This window comes from Ictidomys tridecemlineatus, unplaced genomic scaffold (assembly GCF_052094955.1).
Source record: "Ictidomys tridecemlineatus isolate mIctTri1 unplaced genomic scaffold, mIctTri1.hap1 Scaffold_1817, whole genome shotgun sequence".
NCBI classification, from domain to species: Eukaryota; Metazoa; Chordata; class Mammalia; order Rodentia; family Sciuridae; genus Ictidomys; species Ictidomys tridecemlineatus.
In genome coordinates this window covers 43,926-62,091 of record NW_027521569.1, presented here as the reverse complement: position 1 = coordinate 62,091, position 18,166 = coordinate 43,926, and the positions used below count along the sequence as shown (strand labels likewise).

Below are 18,166 nucleotides of genomic sequence, written 5' to 3'. Positions count from 1 at the left end.
GGATAAACTAAATATTCTCAACGTTTTGCAACACTATATTTGGTTTTCATGTACTCTAAATCGGAGACATCCTTCTTATGGGTTGGGTTTTTCTTGTTTCCTGTAATTACATGTATCGTTTTTATCTTAATGCCATTAAGTGAGGTTGGAACTAGTGGTTCAAGAAGGCTGCTCTGTACAGTTGCTCGCTAAAGTACATCAGAATTGATAACTGGTGATGATTATCTGCTACATTGGAACAAAATTCTATAAACAAAAAGTGCTACAAAAAACAAAACAAATTTTTTTTTTAAAAGTACTATAGCAAAAAATCACAACAACAACAACAACTAAAGAAATAAAATAAAATACCCAGTAGCTATCCACTTACATATACCAGCTGTTTTGCTTTCTCTTTTTGTCTACAAACACATGAGTACTTTTTCAAAAGGCCATGCTGTAAAACATAAAAAAAAAAAAGGGTTATGGCTTCTTTAGAATAATGCTAAATATTTAGAAGATCCTGGAGTACAGCTCTGGCCCTATTGTCCGGGGACACTGGCAACGGTGTAAAGGTGGGTTTAAAAAGAGGATGCCCTGGTCCACCAAGTCCAACTCCAGCTAGGTTACTAAGAGGCACAGCTGCAGAACGTGGAACCAAGAGTGGATTCCCGTTGGTGCTTCTGCCAGCTCTTAATTTGGCTCCATCTTTAACATTTCCTGGTAAAGAGTTCTGGGAAAGAACTCTGAAGCACAGGTTGTTGATTTGGTTTCAGAGGTATGTCGGGGACACTTTTTGAAGCCCCTCCAAGCCAACTCCTCATCCACTTACCGACACCACCATAAGAATCTTTATTCAGCAAGTGCTGCATTTCGTCCTTTGGAATGTCCAGGATGCTCCCCATCAACTGCAATGCTTCAGGACGTTTGCCTTTTGGTGTCTGGAGAAGAGCGATAAAAAGGTTTTGCATGAGGACTTTGTCCACTTTTCCTTCTGCGCTGTTGCCCAAAGTGGACAATTTCTGTTGTGCGTGGTCCAACATTTCTTTTCGGGGCTCCTTTTGTTTTTTCAGTTCTTCCATCTGTTCTTCCTCGAGATCTAAGTCTTCTCTCGGTCTGGAAGCAGAATCCAACAGAGCATTCGCTTGATCCAAACGTTCCCGCAGCGATGATACTTCTCCTTCTAGCTTTTCGGCCTTGTGCTTCCATTCAGCTATTGACTGTTTTTCTTTGGCTAATTCGGCAGAATGCAGAGCTTTCTCTTCTTCTTGGAAGTGCTCTAGAACCCTTTTCAGGTTACTTGATGACAGGGCACACTGTACTTCTTGGTCCCGTAAGTGTTGAACCTCGTTTTCTCTTAGGATTTTTACTTTGGTCTCTTGAAAAATATCAGAATTCAATGTTTGAGCATCTCCTCTCTCTCCAGGCAACTGGGCTTTTAGTTCTTCAATAGTTTTCTGCAAGTTCTTAATTTCCTCCTCTCTTTCTAAAATTAACTGGCTATGCGCAGCATTCATCTGCTCATATTTGTACTTAAATTCATCCATTTCCTCCTCCTGCTCCCGTAAAGACTGAAGTAGTTGCATTTTACGCTGGTTTTGATTTTCAATTATATTCAGATGGTCTTGAATTTCATCTTCCAGATGATTTTTGACTATATTCAGTTGAGATACCTCCAATTCTAGCTCTGTGATAGCATCAAGAGTTTCAGGCTCAGCCACTGGTACAGCTTGATTGTGCTGTTCCCTAAGTATTTCCAGTTCTACTCGCAGATAGTTGTTTTCTGCTTTCACGTAGGTAAGACTTCTGTCCTTTCTTTCAACGGATTGCCTTAAAGTTTCATTTTCTCTTAAGGCCTGAGAACACTTATCTAAATCCTTTTGTAGTTGTGAACTTTTTTCTTCGAGTTTTTCAATAAAAACTTCTTTCTCATTTATGGCTTGTGTCAATCGCTCCTCTTCTTCTATGTAAGATGCCAAAATTTCCTCAGTTTCTTTTTCATCAGCAGTCATTTGCTCAATATTCTTTTTGAGTCCTGCAATTTCAAAGTCCTTCTCTTGATTGAGTTGAAGTGCACATTCGTGTTTCAGCTTTAAGGCAGAGGTCTTCAAATTGTGTGCATTGGAGAGTTCCTCAATAGTCTGCCTGTGATTATTTGCTTCTTCCAACAGTCTTTTTTCTGCCTGGTGCAGTTTGGCTTCAGTCTCTTCTTTGTCTCTTTGGAGAGTCTCCGTGATAGTGTCTCTTTCTTGAGAGATTTGATTGTAAGCAGCAATAGATTCTTCCAACTTACGCCTTACATCGTCACGTGCTAAAATCAACATTTCATTTTCCGTCTTGAGTTCAGCAGCAACTTTCCTTAAGTTTTCATTGAGCTGTTCCTCTTGAGAAAGATTTTGCCTTAGGTTGCTAACTTCAGCTTCTCGTTCTTTAAGCATGTCATCCTTCCAGTGACTGTTCGAGTCTTCGTTCAGAGAAGTTGGATACTTACTCTTAAATCCAGACAGCTCCTCTTCAAGTTGTCTAATGTGATCCTTAAGCCCCAGGTTTTCCTGCTGGAGGTTTAAACTATTTTTTTGTGACTGATTTAGCTGATCTACTAAATCTTCTACTTTACCTTCAAGCTTCTGCTTAGTTAAATGCAAATCACTGAGGCTCTGTGCATTCTCAGTTAACTTCTCCTTCTGCACATGCAACTCTTGGGATATGTTCATTTGCTCATCCTCAAGTTGACGAACTCTCTTTTTTTCGTCATCTAGATCTTGTTCCAACTTCTTGATGACAAGGTCTCCTTCATTTTGTTGTTTGGATAGCTCATCTTGTATCAAAATCATGTGCTTTGTAGCTTCCTGATTCTGATGATCCAGTTCTTCTAACTCGGCTATCAGCATTTTCTTCTCATTGATAGTCTGATTCAGTTCTTCCTCCTTTGCCTTCAAGTGAAGTTTTAAGTCTAGTAATTGTACATTCAAATTCACGTCTGTTGAAGCTCTGTTTTTCATGACTGGATAGTCACAGCTCAATTTTGACAGTGACATCTGAAGTTCCTCTTTTTCTTGACTCAATGATGACTTCTCTTTTTCTAAAGCTTCAACATGCATTTTAAGTTTCAGATTGTCTTCAGCAAGACGGTTATCCTGGTTTAAACCATTTAGCCTCACGATTTCCTTCTCCGCATCAGCCAGGGCTCGTTGAAGCCTGAGCACTTCTTCCACTGCTGAATGCTGAGGAAGGGTTCTTCCCTTTTCTGCCACAGTAGAACTCTGCTCCCAAACTGAAATTTCATGCTGATGATCATCTAAGTCTGGACTTTGGTTTGGTTGAAGAGTCTTGCTAGTATTTAGTACTTTGCAGATTTCACTTGAGTCAGAATGGTGTGTTCCCTGAGCCTCAGCAATCTGCCTCGAGTGGCCAACTTCAGATTCCTGTTTTGCAACTTCAGTTGATAATCTGTTTGTTTCTTGTTGTGCTACAATTATGTCACTAAAGTCCATGTCATCATCACGAAAGGCTGAAAAATGACTACCGATCAGGGAACCGAACGGAGCCGGTGCGGTTGTTGTTGGCACACCACAAGCTCCCGAGCGTACTGATTGAGCAGCTGCCCGTAGTTGGAACATTTGATCTTGCAGGACAGTCTGTCCTGCCTTAAGATGGCTGACCTCTACCTCTTTCTGTTGCAGTTGATCTTGGCAACTTACAGACTGATGGTTTCTTTGTAGCTCTGGCGCTTCATGCTTTTCTTCCAGGTCAGTACAATACTTTTTCGGTCTTTCATTCTCACATCTTAGTGTGGAATCAGTAGTTTCCATTTCCTTTCTCCGACAATGATGTAAAGCTGCTTCTGGGTCTCCTGAGTCATCCAGAAGCATGTCCCTGGTGAGGGTGGAGCTATGGCCGGTGAGGAAAGCCAAGCTGCTCCCCACCTGAGCCAAGAAGTGGCCCAAGCCTGAGCCCAGGCCTCCAAACCAGGCCGACATCGTGGCCACTTCAGCGAGCCATCGGACCAGCTCTGAGAAGCGCGTCCATCACCATCCACTTCTCTGCCCCGAACGTCCTCCGGCGTCGCCGGGGTCAATTATGACCCAAGCGCTCAGAATTCCTCAGAGCGCGGGGTTCCTGGGGCTCCACCAACCACCAATCATCCCTTCCTGCCTGTAAACTCAGAAGCCTGTCCTGCGCTTTGACCAGGGACCTGCAGCCAGTAGCACACTCACCCCCTGCAGGGCCTCTGCTTCTTCCCTGCACTTGCCTGTCAGCTATTGGCTCACGGGATTGGGCAGGGTTGGCTGGGAGGAGCTAGAGATCCAGGAAAGTGTCCTAGTTTGAGTCCCAAGGCAGTGTGCTGTGGAGCCAGGAAGAATCAATGTTGTAGGTGAAATCCAAAGGTAGTTCACTGGACAGTTCCCTCTTGTCTGGGAGAGGTGGGCTTTTTGTCCCATTCAGTTGCATTCAGTTGACGAGGTGAGGTCTGGCTCCACATTAGAGAATGGAATCTATTTAACTAAAAGTCCCCGATTCAAAAGTAAATCTCACCCCATAACACCAGCACAGACACACCCAGAATAAAAGTTGGCCAAGTATCTGGGCATCGTAGCCCAGGCGAGTTAACATATAAAATTAACCATCACAAAGTCTTAATCAGTCTCAGAATTCAAATTATAATATGGATTAGATTTCACTAAAGAACCACCTTTACCCTTTCCAAAAGTAAATTTTTGCTGTTAATCTATACATTTTCGAGTTCATTTGAACATTATTTGGTCCTTGTTAATTCTGATTGAAGTTTATTTAAGTGCTCAAAAATTCCGCTTAAATTTCACTTAAGAAAATTTGTTTTAGAGCCAATGGGTTGATGTTCACTTAACCTATTGTTGTTTATCAGTGCCAAATATAATCCAGGTTTCAAGAGTACAGAGTGAAATAAAAAGTTGAGAAATTTTCTACTATGGAGTAACAATCCTAAATGTAATTCCCATACCTCTAAGGATCAGAAGGAGTTAAGATAAGGCCCTGCTTTTCAAGGTGTTTAAATTCCAACAAGTTAATGAGGAGGCAGTTTTGTAGAGTTGGGGACAAAGCAAAGAGATGAAGCACGTGGGCTGTAACAGACATACCCATTGGGACCAGAGCAATTTTGGAGCTAAACTGACAGAACGCATTTATAAGACCTCTCTCACAAGCATGAGTTGAACAGTAAATGACAACATAGTGTGTAGTTCTCACCTGATGGCTGGTGCAGAGAAAGTGGCCAACAAACAGAGCCTGCTGCCACTTTGTTCATATTTGCTTTTTGTTTTGTTTAGGATCATTTTCCTTATTACCCTTTAGAAGGGGTTTGGGTTTGCTCCCATTACTCTCTTCCCAGAGCCCATTTTCAGGAGACTCTTTTCCTTGAGCTGTTCTTTCTCTATGTCTGTTCAGGAAACAAAACCTCAAGGTGGCAGAAATAAAATTTAAAAAAAGGAAGAATTTTTGGAAAATTAATGGTTAAGTAGATCCTAAGGATTATATGAATCACCTCATAATGTCTCTTGCCTTCGAGATAGCGGAGCAAGTAGACATAATTACTCCGATTGCTATCAGAAACTAGTGACTGCATTTGTGTCCTGGGCTAGAAAAGGAAATCTTCTTGGTCCTTCTTATTCATCTCCAAATCTGAGAGAGAAGTCAGGCCTGTGTTAGTCAGTCTCTCCTCATAAAAGACTAATATAAAAATTTAAGCCCCTTTTAGCATCTGCTGAAGTGAGAATCCACGCTGTACCCCAGCTGTGTCTACTGTTGAAGAAGGCGTCAACAATACCAAGTGTCCTTTTCTCCCTTTAGACCATTCCTCCTGTGTGTGTGTGTGTGTGTGTGTGTGTGTGTGTGTGTTTGTGTGTGTGAGAAGACTTTTTCATCACTTTGACAACATACCTGAGAAAATTAAATGAGTAAATATTTATTTTGGTTCAATTTCAGGCTCCATTGCTGTGGCCTGAAGTGAGGCAGATTACCATGGCAGAGAGCCTGGCTTCAAAACAGAGCTTCTCAACTCATGGAGATCAGGGAAATGGTGAGGGGAAGAGAGGACTGAGGAATATGATGTACCCGTCCAGGGAATCAACTCCAATGGCCTACCCTCCAACTAGGCCCTACCGCCCCCACAGTTTTGACCAACTCCCAATAGTCCTGTCCAATCATGAACCCATCAGTGGATTGATCCACAGATGAGGTTAGAGCTCAGGATTCGATTCACCTTTCTGTAGAGTCCGTTCTGAATGCTGGTAGATTGGGGTCCAAGCTTTCAACACATGACCTTTGGGCAACATTCCAGATCCAAATTATAGCAGGGTGCCTCCTTCCCTTTAGGTGTTCTGTGTTTGTTTATTGTTTTCAATCACAAATAATGATCCTTTTTCAGTGTAAGACCTATCACATTTGGCTTGAATCTGGTTCCAGTGGTGGTTGCTCCTCCTGCTGAAAGGCATTTCTGATCACTCAGATTCAGTCTTCTGGCATGGTTCACTCTGACCACAGCTGTTTGTCATTTTATATTTCTATCTGAGAGAGAAACCTACCTACTGTATTCGAAACTGACCATCCAAATGAAAGCATTTCTCTTCTTCTAAATATGTTTGGAATGTTCCTGGAAGCTATGGGGGATATGGAGGGAAAACCCCGGCTCATTCGCGAGCACATGTGACAAAAAGCATCCAATAATCATAAGGGTATCCTTATACATATATTCAGTGCCCCAAAAGCACAAGGTATTGTGATAGATATTGTGAACAACATAAAGCTGTGTTATATACATTTCCTGCTGTGAAGTGCAATTGCATACAGTCAATCAGTGGAGAAGATGTTCCATAGAGTGATCCTTGAATTATAATGCGAGGTCAGCCATTGACGACTGTGGTGGTGAGGATCTCATATGGGGCAAAAGACTGAGTAAGAAAGAATAAGCCAGAAGTAGAGAGCCCTTAATAATGTGGCTTTGTTAAAACACCGTTGAAGGTTAAAATAATGAAAGCTTTTTGAGTCTATAAACATAGGGTGATAAATTCTATGCAAGACATTAAGTTTGTACTTCTTTTAATACCTCATAATTCATTCAAACATTTTCTTATAGATTTCAGTAGAATTTTTAAATCTCTTCAATATGGGCCTCGTCTCTTCTTGTCTCTTTTTTTAAATTTTTATTGGTTGCTCAAAACATTACAATGATCTTGACATATCATATTTCATACATTTGATTCAAGTGGGGTATGAATTCTTACTTTTACCACGTGTACAGTTTGCAGGATCACATTGGTTATACGTCCAAGTTGATACATACTGCCATACTAGTGTCTGTTATATTCTGCTGCCTTTTCTATTCCCTCCCTATCCCCCCTTCTGTCCCCTCCCCTCCCATAATCTCTCTCTACCCCAGCTACTGTAATTCATTTCTCTCCTTTTTTCCCCTTTCCCCTCACATCGTCTTATATGTAATTTTGTATAACAATGAGGGTATCCTTCCATTTCCATGAAATTCCCCTTCTCTCTCCCATTCCCTCCCACCTCTTGTCCCTTCCAATTGGTAATCTTCTTTTCATGCTCTTCCAGCCTGCTCTGTTTTGAGTCCCCCTCCTTATATGAAAGAAGACATTCAGCATTTCTTTTCTAGGGATTGGCTAACTTCACTTAGCACAATCTCCTCTAATGCCATCCATTTCCCTGCAAATGCCGTGGTTTTGTCATTTTTTAGTGCTGAGTAATATTCCACCGTGTACAAATGCCACATTTTTTTAATCCATTCATCTGTTGACTGGCATCTAGGTTGGTTCCACATTCTAGCTATTGTGAATTGTGCTGCTATGAGCCTTGATGTAGCTGTATCCCTATAGTATGCTCTTTTTAGGTCTTTGGGAATAGTCCGAGAAGGGGAATAGCTGGGTCGAATGGTGGTTCCATTCCCAGCTTTCCCAGGAATCTCCATAATGCTTTCCAAATTGGCTGCACCAATTTGCAGTCGCACCAGCAATGTACAAGTGTACCTTTTCCCCCACATCCTTGCCAGCACTTGTTGTTGTTTGACTTCCTAATGGCTGCCATTCTTACTGGACTGATTTGGTGTCTTAGAGTGGTTTTAATTTGCATTTCTCTGATTGCTAGAGAGGGTGGGCATTTTTTCCGTGTATTTTTTGATTAATTGTATATCCTTCTCTGAGAAGTGTCTGTTCAGGTCCTTGGCCCATTTGTTGATTGGGTTGTTTGTTTTCTTAATGTTTAATTTTTGAGTTGTTTGTATACTCTGGATATTAGGGCTCGGCACATTTGTATTTTTAAGAATTGGCATGATCAATGAAATGTTCCGCACACGTTTGTAGGAAGATTAACATAACACTCCAGTGACAATACAGTAGTAGAAGGATTGATTTGGACTGACAAGTTGTTCAGTGAATGATATATTACCCATAAATTTGAATTCTCATTATCATAAGGAAGCAAGGTGAAAATAAGAATTTAAGAGAGTGTTGGGGATGTGGCTCAAGTAGTAGCTCCTTCACCTAGCATGCGTGAGGCATGGGGTTTGATCCTCAGCACTACCTAAAAAAATAAATAAAATAAAGATGTTGTGTCCACTAAAGGCTAAATAATAAATATTTTTAAAATAGAATTTAAAATAGTCCATAAATGTTATATACAAACTGTGAAAGTAGATTCTTCAACAGATTAATTGTCTACCTCGAACTAGAATCAGTTGCCTACTGATTTGCCTGGATGATGTTCTCAATTCTGGTTTTTTTTTTTTTTTTTTTTTCATTCCAGTGGGCAAACATCTGCAGGGCTTTCTTGATGGCAACATAGTGATTACTGAGCTCTACCCTATTAGAAATACAACTAGTTTTCAACTCATGAAAGTCTATAAAAGCCACTTTTTTAGAAGTCTCTAAACTTTGGAACTATTCAATGATACTCTATTTTTGCCAGCAATACACAATATATATATTTTTTAATGTAAAGGGCAAGGTATTGAACAGACACTTCACAGAAGAAGCAATACAATCAATAAATACATGAAAAAAATGTTCAACTTCACTAGTAATGAGAGAAATGCAAATCAAAACTACTCTAAGATTTCATCTCACTTCAATCAGAATGGCAATCATCAAGAATATCAGCAATAATAAATGTTGGCGAGGATGTGGGGGGAAAAGGTACACGTATACATTGCTGGTGGCACTGCAAATTGATGCAGCCAGTCTGAAAAGCAGTATGAAAATTCCTCGGAAAACTGGGATCGGAAGCATCCTTTGACCCAGCTATCCCACTCATTGGTTTATAACTAAAGGACTTAAAATCAGTATACTAAAAATTCATTAAACTTCATTTAAATTAATACAATTTAACAAAGTGAATTTAAATAACATTTAATATAGATTAAGTCATTTAATATTAAGTATATAATAAAAATATTAATAAAATTAATTTTAATAAAAATCCTCTTAGTGGTTTTAGAAACTACAGGTATCAGAGAAATATTAGCTATATATTCTACTTTTGTCTGTTGTCTCATTTTGCCTAACTTAAGCTAGAAACTTTTGTTTATCTTTTATCTTAATTTACCAAGATAAAAATGGGAAGACAAAACACCCAGTAGCTACACACATCAGCTTTTCCTTTGTTTTTTCTAAATTTTGCCTTAACATTGACATTATTTTATCCAGTATCCAGGTATTATGTTTTTATGTTAAAAGCATATGCCGTTTGATTTCAATCTCTTTTCAAATACATATATCTAAATCCCTGTTGCTTCTGTCATACTCACCAGATGACTATTATAGTATTTTAATTTAATCCCATCTTGATTTTTGCTTTAATCTAACAATTATTTGGAATGGTTTCTATGGCCCTAATTTCATTGTATATGGAATTTTATTTATTTATTTATTTATTTTGAGGAGTCAAAATTCTTCTAATTTTAGATGCACAAGGAATTGCAGCGTGTGTGATAACACCTTTACGGAATTGGCTGGCGTTTTCATTGTGGTCTAGGGCATGGTAAATTTTGGTGGTTGTAGCCTGTGTGTTTGAACATGGTATGTAGTTTTGTGTGCATGGTACAACTTCTTGGTATAGCTACTCAGTCAGGCTTCTTAAGTGCATTACACAGCTCTTCTCTATCCCCTCCCTGCTTGTTGGTGGTTCCTTGTTTGGGTTCTGAGAGAGGGATGTTCAGTTTATGCCTTTTAATCTGCAGGGTTTCCCATGTTTTTGCTCTATATACCCCACGGTGTGGTACCCCAGATAACTATCTTATTGTTGTCCTGTGCTCTGTGATCCCTGGTATGTAATACTGAAAGCATGAAGCAGCCTGTTACCTCTCAGCTTCTGGAAGTGAACTGTTTTCTTGCACGTTCTATATTTGCTTTTGTCTTTTCAACTTGATCTACTCTTTCATAATCTATTTTTGTGTTCAGTCCTTGAAATTCTCATTCTTATTTTGGATCACTGAGCATTTCAAATGTCCTCTTCTAATTTCTATGAGGATTTGGTGGTAGAAGGAGAAAGAGAGGTGAAACATGCTCATTTTCAGCCTTTAAGATTGAACTTCAAATCTTAGTGTAGTTTTGATTTTCACTTCTCTAAGTGCTAGTGATGATGAGCATATTTGCATCTATTTGTTGATTAATTTTATATCATCTTGGGAGAAGTGTCTGTTCAGGTCCGTGGCCCATTTATTGAATGGGTCATTTTATTTATTTATTTATTTATTTATTTATTTGTGTGTGTGTGTGTGTGTATTTAGATTTGTGAGTTCTTTCTATACCCTAGAGATTAGTGCTCTATCTGATGTGTGATGGGGCAAAAGTTTTCTCCCAAGATGTAGGATCTCTATTCACCTCCCAGATTGTTTGTTTTGTGGAGAAGAAACTTTTTTAGTTTGCATCTATCTCATTTATTGATACTGGATTTTAATTCTTGTGCTATAGGAGTCTCATTAAGGAATTTTGGGACTAATCCCATATGATTGGAATTAGGGCCTACTTTTTCTTCTGTTACATGCAAGGTCTCTGGTTTTATTCCTAGGTCCTTGAATCATTTGAGTGGAGTTTTGTGCATGGTGAGAGATAGGGGTTTAATTGCACCTCCCTCCAGTTAGAATGTCAGCGATTTTTGAAAATGGCAGCTATTATGAAGACAACAACAATAAGTGTTGGTGAGGATTTCAGGAAACATGTACACTCCTACACTGTCGGTGGGACTGTAGATTGGTGCAGCCAATATGGAAAGCAGTTTGGAGATTCCCTGGAAATTTGGGAGTAGAACCACCATTTGACCTAGCTATCCCTCTTTTTGGTCTATACCCAAAGGACTTAACAACTGCAAACTACAGGGACACAGCCACATCAATGTTTATAGCAGCAAAATTCACATTAGCTAAATTGTGGAAACAACTTAGTAGATGAATGCATAAAAAATGTGGCATTTATACACAATTAATATTACTCAGATACTTACCCTCTCGCTCAGTCCAGGAGACGCTAGCGACCTTCACTACCTCTGTCAGAGCCTGGTTGGGACAGCTGGTGCCTCGGAGAGGACAGGCTGATCCTGCCTGCCTCCCATGTACCCTTTGTCACAGGGAGCGACATTAATGTGAGACCAAATAAAATCCAGTCATAGACATTAATAGAATATCTCAAAAAAGTATTTAATAAAAAGGCTAGCAAATACAGGGTCTTTAATGAAACTTTAATAAAATTTATGAGACAAGGAAACTGAAAGCACAATATTTTCTTAGGAACTTTTCTGTTTGGTGTTATTCTTTACAATATAGAAGCTTTTCCTAAGAATGCAGGGAGTATGAAATTTCTAAGGCTATCTTGCTGTTTTCTCCATTAAACCCCTTGTCTTAAAAAAAAAAAAAATCTTGAATCTGTATTAATCTTTGTGATTTTCTGAGTACCTGTATAACATATTTTTCTCAAGAATGCAGTGAGGTCGCCGTTTCCAAGAGCTCTTCAATTCTGAAATATAAGAAGTGTGTTTCCAGGCATTGAAACCCAAAGGCTCACCTAGACACAATGGAGTGAGCAGAATATATAAAAATCTCTCATGACAAATCTGAACTCTGCTTTTCCCAACCATGTGAAGTCTACTGGAATCAGATTCCAAGTAATTTGGCAAGTGGAAGCCAAATATATAGTTTGATATTCTTCTCGGGAGTAAGCCGTGTGATGTGACAGGAAGGCAGATTTTAGTGCTGCATTTCTGATTGTATCCCCCCAAAAGTTGTTCCATGCATATCATGCAAGAATGGAACCTCCAAAAAATGAATAAATAAAAAAGAGGAAATTTGACGTAAGAAGGCTGGATAATATTTGCATGTTCGTGTATTTTTACCACACATCATACCTTCTTATTTCTTCCTTGCTCTGATTTGAAGCATATGCTTTCATTTTTCATTTTGGCTTACTATGTTATCACTTAATAATAATTCAGTAAATTTACTTAGAACAAGAAAGTCACGTAATGACTCATGTCTTAGAGATGCTTTCAAATAAAAGTAATTGTGCATTTTGTACCATAGAGTATTCCCAGTGTTTCCTAGAATTGTTGCAACTGACGCTGGAAGCTTTGAAATAGAGCAAGAGGCATAAGGGCTGTGGCTTGTGACCCTTCCCAAAGTATGTAAGATTGATAGACATTGAATGCAGATAAAGAACTATGCATCATTGAATTTTTTCCTGTCACTAAAATGCTAGTAGAGCTCAAGGAATTGTGAGTCTCTTTGTCTACAGTACAGGAAAAATAAGAAATTTAAAGACTTGAGTTCCATACAATTTCTGATAACATACCTTAGGTTCTCAGCTTAAAAACACAAAAAGAGAAATGTCCTCATTTTCCATAGCATTTGGAAACTTTTCATAGGTTGGAAACTTTACTATCAGAGCTCATCAGTTCTCAGACATTTATATGTTTTGAATACTTGGCCAATGTGACTTTGGGATGCGTCCTCCAGTTGTTGTTTCAGTGATTTTGTTCATGCCTAACAACTGGTGGCATCTTAATTTTGGTCAAATAATGTAAATGTTAAGGTGAAATTTAGAAATAAGAAAGGAAAAGCTGATATGTGTGTAGCTACTAGGTGTTTTTCTTCCTTTTTTTTTTTTTTTTTATTTTTGTAAAGTAAAACAAAAGATAAACCAAAAGGTTCTAGCTTAAGTTAGGTAAAATCAAAGAGGAGAAAAAAGAAGATAATGTTGCTAATACTTCACTGCCACCTGTAATTTCCAAAACACCTAAGAGCATTTTTATTAAAATTAACTTAATATTGACGTTTATATTAAGTTATATAGTCGATATTAAATAATTCAATCTATATTATGTTAAATTTACTTTGTTAAATTGTATTAATTTAAATAAAATTTAATGAATTTTTAAATATAAATCATACTATAATTTAATATAAATGGAATTTATATTAAATTATAAATAAATTTAATATTTATTTATAATTTAATATAAACAATATCAATTAATAAAATAAATTTAGATCAAACCATAGTATTAATAAAAGAAATTTAAATAATACTACTAATAAGATTAATTTAAATTAGATTAATTTATATTAAATGATAGTATAATTTGTATTTCAAAATATATTAAATTTTGTTTAAATTAATTTTAATAAAAAGGTTCTGAATGGTTTTAGAAACTACAGGTGTCGGAGAAGTATGTGCTATGCAATCTGCTTTTTCTCTTCTCTGATTTCACCTACTTAAGCTAGAAACTTTTGATTCATCTTTTACCTTAATTTATCAAAAGGTTGTAACTACTCCTATTTTAAAGCTTTTCATCTTTCAAAAACTGTTGTTAGCTTATTTCTCTCCCCAACTTGTTTTGATCCAATGTTTTATAGAATGTGTTTATAAGAATTATTGTAGAGCCCCCAATAGTATGTAGATAAGCAGTCCAGATATTTAATGATACATTCCTACTAATTAACTTTTCCGTTGGCAATGGATCACGTGATCCCACTTTGGGGTTGACTCATAGAAATACTCTTCCTTCTGGACATGTTTATCATCTGGAAAACTGAATTAATGTGGAGTGACTTTCGTAGAGAAATGGAAATCAGCAAAATGGATAGGGGTCATAGAATTTGGATTCAAGGCATCTTAGAATTTATCCACTAAGCTTCCTGTTTAGGTCCTCCCCATTGGAATTTTCGCTTGGTAGTTGTACAATGTTATCTTGGATAAACTAAATATTCTCAACGTTTTGCAACACTATATTTGGTTTTCATGTACTCTAAATCGGAGACATCCTTCTTATGGGTTGGGTTTTTCTTGTTTCCTGTAATTACATGTATCGTTTTTATCTTAATGCCATTAAGTGAGGTTGGAACTAGTGGTTCAAGAAGGCTGCTCTGTACAGTTGCTCGCTAAAGTACATCAGAATTGATAACTGGTGATGATTATCTGCTACATTGGAACAAAATTCTATAAACAAAAAGTGCTACAAAAAACAAAACAAATTTTTTTTTTAAAAGTACTATAGCAAAAAATCACAACAACAACAACAACTAAAGAAATAAAATAAAATACCCAGTAGCTATCCACTTACATATACCAGCTGTTTTGCTTTCTCTTTTTGTCTACAAACACATGAGTACTTTTTCAAAAGGCCATGCTGTAAAACATAAAAAAAAAAAAGGGTTATGGCTTCTTTAGAATAATGCTAAATATTTAGAAGATCCTGGAGTACAGCTCTGGCCCTATTGTCCGGGGACACTGGCAACGGTGTAAAGGTGGGTTTAAAAAGAGGATGCCCTGGTCCACCAAGTCCAACTCCAGCTAGGTTACTAAGAGGCACAGCTGCAGAACGTGGAACCAAGAGTGGATTCCCGTTGGTGCTTCTGCCAGCTCTTAATTTGGCTCCATCTTTAACATTTCCTGGTAAAGAGTTCTGGGAAAGAACTCTGAAGCACAGGTTGTTGATTTGGTTTCAGAGGTATGTCGGGGACACTTTTTGAAGCCCCTCCAAGCCAACTCCTCATCCACTTACCGACACCACCATAAGAATCTTTATTCAGCAAGTGCTGCATTTCGTCCTTTGGAATGTCCAGGATGCTCCCCATCAACTGCAATGCTTCAGGACGTTTGCCTTTTGGTGTCTGGAGAAGAGCGATAAAAAGGTTTTGCATGAGGACTTTGTCCACTTTTCCTTCTGCGCTGTTGCCCAAAGTGGACAATTTCTGTTGTGCGTGGTCCAACATTTCTTTTCGGGGCTCCTTTTGTTTTTTCAGTTCTTCCATCTGTTCTTCCTCGAGATCTAAGTCTTCTCTCGGTCTGGAAGCAGAATCCAACAGAGCATTCGCTTGATCCAAACGTTCCCGCAGCGATGATACTTCTCCTTCTAGCTTTTCGGCCTTGTGCTTCCATTCAGCTATTGACTGTTTTTCTTTGGCTAATTCGGCAGAATGCAGAGCTTTCTCTTCTTCTTGGAAGTGCTCTAGAACCCTTTTCAGGTTACTTGATGACAGGGCACACTGTACTTCTTGGTCCCGTAAGTGTTGAACCTCGTTTTCTCTTAGGATTTTTACTTTGGTCTCTTGAAAAATATCAGAATTCAATGTTTGAGCATCTCCTCTCTCTCCAGGCAACTGGGCTTTTAGTTCTTCAATAGTTTTCTGCAAGTTCTTAATTTCCTCCTCTCTTTCTAAAATTAACTGGCTATGCGCAGCATTCATCTGCTCATATTTGTACTTAAATTCATCCATTTCCTCCTCCTGCTCCCGTAAAGACTGAAGTAGTTGCATTTTACGCTGGTTTTGATTTTCAATTATATTCAGATGGTCTTGAATTTCATCTTCCAGATGATTTTTGACTATATTCAGTTGAGATACCTCCAATTCTAGCTCTGTGATAGCATCAAGAGTTTCAGGCTCAGCCACTGGTACAGCTTGATTGTGCTGTTCCCTAAGTATTTCCAGTTCTACTCGCAGATAGTTGTTTTCTGCTTTCACGTAGGTAAGACTTCTGTCCTTTCTTTCAACGGATTGCCTTAAAGTTTCATTTTCTCTTAAGGCCTGAGAACACTTATCTAAATCCTTTTGTAGTTGTGAACTTTTTTCTTCGAGTTTTTCAATAAAAACTTCTTTCTCATTTATGGCTTGTGTCAATCGCTCCTCTTCTTCTATGTAAGATGCCAAAATTTCCTCAGTTTCTTTTTCATCAGCAGTCATTTGCTCAATATTCTTTTTGAGTCCTGCAATTTCAAAGTCCTTCTCTTGATTGAGTTGAAGTGCACATTCGTGTTTCAGCTTTAAGGCAGAGGTCTTCAAATTGTGTGCATTGGAGAGTTCCTCAATAGTCTGCCTGTGATTATTTGCTTCTTCCAACAGTCTTTTTTCTGCCTGGTGCAGTTTGGCTTCAGTCTCTTCTTTGTCTCTTTGGAGAGTCTCCGTGATAGTGTCTCTTTCTTGAGAGATTTGATTGTAAGCAGCAATAGATTCTTCCAACTTACGCCTTACATCGTCACGTGCTAAAATCAACATTTCATTTTCCGTCTTGAGTTCAGCAGCAACTTTCCTTAAGTTTTCATTGAGCTGTTCCTCTTGAGAAAGATTTTGCCTTAGGTTGCTAACTTCAGCTTCTCGTTCTTTAAGCATGTCATCCTTCCAGTGACTGTTCGAGTCTTCGTTCAGAGAAGTTGGATACTTACTCTTAAATCCAGACAGCTCCTCTTCAAGTTGTCTAATGTGATCCTTAAGCCCCAGGTTTTCCTGCTGGAGGTTTAAACTATTTTTTTGTGACTGATTTAGCTGATCTACTAAATCTTCTACTTTACCTTCAAGCTTCTGCTTAGTTAAATGCAAATCACTGAGGCTCTGTGCATTCTCAGTTAACTTCTCCTTCTGCACATGCAACTCTTGGGATATGTTCATTTGCTCATCCTCAAGTTGACGAACTCTCTTTTTTTCGTCATCTAGATCTTGTTCCAACTTCTTGATGACAAGGTCTCCTTCATTTTGTTGTTTGGATAGCTCATCTTGTATCAAAATCATGTGCTTTGTAGCTTCCTGATTCTGATGATCCAGTTCTTCTAACTCGGCTATCAGCATTTTCTTCTCATTGATAGTCTGATTCAGTTCTTCCTCCTTTGCCTTCAAGTGAAGTTTTAAGTCTAGTAATTGTACATTCAAATTCACGTCTGTTGAAGCTCTGTTTTTCATGACTGGATAGTCACAGCTCAATTTTGACAGTGACATCTGAAGTTCCTCTTTTTCTTGACTCAATGATGACTTCTCTTTTTCTAAAGCTTCAACATGCATTTTAAGTTTCAGATTGTCTTCAGCAAGACGGTTATCCTGGTTTAAACCATTTAGCCTCACGATTTCCTTCTCCGCATCAGCCAGGGCTCGTTGAAGCCTGAGCACTTCTTCCACTGCTGAATGCTGAGGAAGGGTTCTTCCCTTTTCTGCCACAGTAGAACTCTGCTCCCAAACTGAAATTTCATGCTGATGATCATCTAAGTCTGGACTTTGGTTTGGTTGAAGAGTCTTGCTAGTATTTAGTACTTTGCAGATTTCACTTGAGTCAGAATGGTGTGTTCCCTGAGCCTCAGCAATCTGCCTCGAGTGGCCAACTTCAGATTCCTGTTTTGCAACTTCAGTTGATAATCTGTTTGTTTCTTGTTGTGCTACAATTATGTCACTAAAGTCCATGTCATCATCACGAAAGGCTGAAAAATGACTACCGATCAGGGAACCGAACGGAGCCGGTGCGGTTGTTGTTGGCACACCACAAGCTCCCGAGCGTACTGATTGAGCAGCTGCCCGTAGTTGGAACATTTGATCTTGCAGGACAGTCTGTCCTGCCTTAAGATGGCTGACCTCTACCTCTTTCTGTTGCAGTTGATCTTGGCAACTTACAGACTGATGGTTTCTTTGTAGCTCTGGCGCTTCATGCTTTTCTTCCAGGTCAGTACAATACTTTTTCGGTCTTTCATTCTCACATCTTAGTGTGGAATCAGTAGTTTCCATTTCCTTTCTCCGACAATGATGTAAAGCTGCTTCTGGGTCTCCTGAGTCATCCAGAAGCATGTCCCTGGTGAGGGTGGAGCTATGGCCGGTGAGGAAAGCCAAGCTGCTCCCCACCTGAGCCAAGAAGTGGCCCAAGCCTGAGCCCAGGCCTCCAAACCAGGCCGACAT

General features: G+C 38.8%; 1 pseudogene; it reads right to left on the bottom strand.

The window, feature by feature from the left end:
* Positions 1 to 356: 356 nt before the first annotated feature.
* Positions 357 to 18,166, bottom strand: LOC144372873 (thyroid receptor-interacting protein 11 pseudogene; annotated as a pseudogene).